Below are 4,167 nucleotides of genomic sequence, written 5' to 3' on the forward strand. Positions count from 1 at the left end.
AGTTTCACCTCCTCGTGACTGTTTCCAATGTTGCAACAACCCAACAACCCAGTACTCATTTGCATCTTTGGTTCAACTATTTAGTTACGCAGGTTGGCTACAAAACCGAGCAGCATAGCCACTCTAATTAAAATATACTAGCCATTGTCGTGTCTTTAGCTATGCCGGATCAAGTGATATGACATGCTATTCTATAAAATCCTTTCTCTGTAATTAATATTACCTGATTGAGCTAATCATGTAAATGTAATTAACTAGAAAGTCGGGGCACCACGAAATAATATTTATAGAGCAGTTATCCTCAGAATAAACTCTTAAATACCTGGTAATATTTTACATCAATAGCAGTCAATATTAATCGTTACCTTATTTCAGTCTCATCTGAAAGTTGTAAATTCTTGGTTATCTTCACAAACCCTGGCTAACAAGTTGAATCAGAAATGCAAAATTGGGTTTAATTATTTATTTACTAAATACCTAACTAATCACACAGAATTACATATACACAGAATGAACCATACATTGATTACAAATTATTTCATAAAGGAAAACGTCCGTAGCGGACGGAACAGATATGACAGTTGGTTAGACACAGAGAAAAGGGGGTTGGGTTTGAGTGAAAGAGCGGGAAGACTGAAGAACAAAGAGAGAAGTGGTATCTCTATCGGGCCGTAGGCAGCTACTCTATCGTAAATACAGGATCTTATGCATTCTAAATTATAGCCCATTTGGAAAATGCAATGAATATTTACTCTGAGCTGCGCTTCAATAGGTTGGTGGTAGATGGAAGGCCGAGTTGCCCAAGAGTGTCCATCCTTTGAAGAGCGTCTCTGGTGGTAAACTGTACTTGTTTTAGTAACGTCGTTGTGTGGTAGATGGTATACTCTGTCTGTCCTTTCCCAGTCCACGCTTGGTGGCTGGAGTGAATCAGAGTTCAAAGTTCATACCCCGTTGCCATGCTTATATGCTCATGCTATATTCTGGCTGGTATTGTCGAAATTCATCATATTCGACAATCGTCCTCTTCACGTGGGAATTCAATGCTAATTTTGTTAGGTAGCTGAGATTGTCTTTGCTCTGTAGGTGTCACCTGTCCTTCTAACGTCAAGGCCGTCGCCTTAATGTCCCCGGAACATGAAGTTATATTGTCTTCAAGGCTTTATATAGGAAGGGAGAGGAGGGTGTGTTTCATAGTTTATAACCAATGTCTCTTCACGTGGGCGGGCCACTGAGTCAGGCCTAATTCACTCATGAAAACCCAATTCTCACATTTTAGAAGCTAAAATCACATTTCATCCCCTCACAAATAATTTCATATTCAAACATTTAAATTGCACAACAATTCCATGTGGATCTGATAACTATAATGTGTTGACTTTCCACTGGACAGTTTATGACATCTTATCATTGATGAGAATGTCTCAGATGACAACCGAACTGACATCATATTCATTAAGTACCAACGCATATGTTCAACTGGTTGGATTACCAAAATATGGTTCATTTCCCCCCACCTTCTGATGTTCCCAGAATCTCTATGTTAACCAAGGGATTTTCAATAGTCACATCAGTAGGGTAGAAAGAGGGGGAAAAAAGGGTGAGAGGTATTTATGACTGTCATAAACCTACCCCTAGGCCAGCATCATGACACCATGATGAAAGAAGGAAGGCCTAGGGAATCCAAACCTGTTTTTGATTCAAAGCTGAAATTTCATGTGAGACGGACAGCCAGTGATCCATCTTGAGAGTCATAGGTTACAAAGTAGAACAACAACATATGCATACTGTTAGCAGCAGATGCCCATTTCAAAATCAAATATAGAAACCAGTTTGGGGAAAAAACTAGTCAAAAGAACTAAGAGCCTCAATAAAATATCAAACTATATTACAATTAGTTGCATGATAACTTTGTATATTAATTTGGAGTCATTTGAAATGCACATATTTATGACAATGACTAACACAATGGTTTTACTGTTTTATGCTCTGATTGCTAACCTTGAAGCAAACGCTCCACTGTGAGAAATCCTTGTCAAAGTTTGCCAAGACTAACATGTTAGAGAATGACATTGCTCAATGTCCAAGAATATTGTATTTGGATCTAAATATCTCTGTTGTTTTTAATTCTAAATTTGGTGTCTATTATCTAAGTTGACTAAACAATGGCCTTGATATCTTTAGGATAATATTTAAGCAATAAGGCCCGAGGAGGTGTGGTATATGGCCAATATACCACGGCTAAGGGCTGTTCTTAAGCGCGACGCAACGTGGTGCCTGGTGGTATATTGGCCATATATCACAAACCCTGAGGTACCTTATTGCTATTATACACTGGTTACCAATGTAGTTAGAGCAGTAAAACAAAATGTTGTGTTATACCTGTGGTATAACATGGCTTTCAGCCAATCAGAATTCAGGACTCAAACCACCCAGTTTATCAATCCTAATATATCAGTTTTGGCATAGGCTACCATCGAGTCGCTTGACCTATTTCCTCTCCTGTAATATATCGTTAAGGAAGCCTTGTGAAATTAATTAATTATTCATGCTTGATTTCAAAATGAAGCGCTTTAAGAACATGGATCCACTGGAGGATTGACACATGCAACGGTGTTCTTACAAGAACACACACTGAGGCACACTGGGACTAAGCAGCAGGGCTGTTCAAAAACATCCATTGGGTTCAGGGAGTGTGTGTGTGTGTGTGTGTGTGTGTGTGTGTGTGTGTGTGTGTGTGTGTGTGTGTGTGTGTGTGTGTGTGTCGGTCTGTGTCGGTGTGCATGCGTGTTGGTGTGTGTGTGTGTCGGTCTGTGTCGGTGTGTATGTTGTGCACTTGAGGCAGTAAAGCAGGAGTGAGGATAAATGCCCTGTCAGTGTCTTTAATGATTTATCTCAAACATTTCACTTGATCCTATAAGGTTCACCCTGTGGCAGGTAATTGCTTAAAAAGAAAAAGAGCATTTGTTTGTTAAAGTACTGAACATTGAACACGCTGTCTAGAGCTCTACATCTCACCTAGTCTAGAGCTGTATGTCAATGTATTGCACATGTTAGTGAACTGTAGGCCTGCTGTTAGTACATCGTTTTGCCTTTCCCTGAGTTTCTGCAGTTTAAACCTTTGTGATGGCCTATATGTATCTTTAGGGTATATTTAAAATAATGTGTGTGTGTGATGTGTGTGTGTGTGTGTGTGTGTGTGTGTGTGTGTGTGTGTGTGTGTGTGTGTGTGTGTGTGAGTATGAGAGCATCCACTCCGTGTGCCTATTTCTGCCTCCCTGTTTGCATGTGGGCCTACTGCAGTGGGCACTTAGGTAAGGCATCAAAGCAACCTGTCACTTGTCTCTTGGCATTGCTTTAGTCTGTGTCGACAGTGTGTCCACCCTGGGTTTGTCAGTGTCTGTTCAGACCTGAGCTGTCTTGTTCAGCACATGGCACTGGCTAAAGGATGCTGATGGACATTTCCAGTGCTCCTTCTCCGTGTCCATCACCCAGCCCAGGAAGGATGGCAGGATGCATCCCTGACGCATCTTGTTGACAGCTACAGAGGGTGGTCTGCTGTTCTGCCACCCTCAATTATGGGAGATCTGATCTGATTCTAACTTGAGAAGTTTAGGTTGGTGGTTGCCTGCTGTGCAAACATTTGCCTGATTGTAGCCAATCAATATTTTTCTAATTGACTCTGAAAATAGAAAGTAATTTGATTTGATCTCATGATCTCATAATTATGCATGCATAATGAAGATAAGACTCAGTTGATATAGTAGTATCATACAAACGCAATCATAAGTCTTAAGGGATATTTGATTTACATTTGTCCAGTTTTTATGTCTGAATTATTTTGTATAGATCTCTTAAAATAATCAACATATTTTATGGGAGTTGGAAATTAATCCCAACTCCTTTTCTATTGAAGTCAGTGACTATAATGGATCCCAACTTCCTTTCTAATGAAGACAGTGGAGACAATGAATCCCAACTCCTTTTTTAATAAAGACAGTGGTGACAATGAATCCCAACTCCTTTTCTAATGAAGTCAGTGGAGACAATGAATCCCAACTCCCTTTCTAATGAAGACAGTGGAGACAATTAATCCCAACTCCTTTTCTAATGAAGACAGTGGAGACAATGAATCCCAAATTATTTTCTAATAAAGACAGTGGAGACAAT

This window comes from Oncorhynchus tshawytscha, linkage group LG16 (assembly GCF_018296145.1).
Source record: "Oncorhynchus tshawytscha isolate Ot180627B linkage group LG16, Otsh_v2.0, whole genome shotgun sequence".
Taxonomy (NCBI): domain Eukaryota; kingdom Metazoa; phylum Chordata; class Actinopteri; order Salmoniformes; family Salmonidae; genus Oncorhynchus; species Oncorhynchus tshawytscha.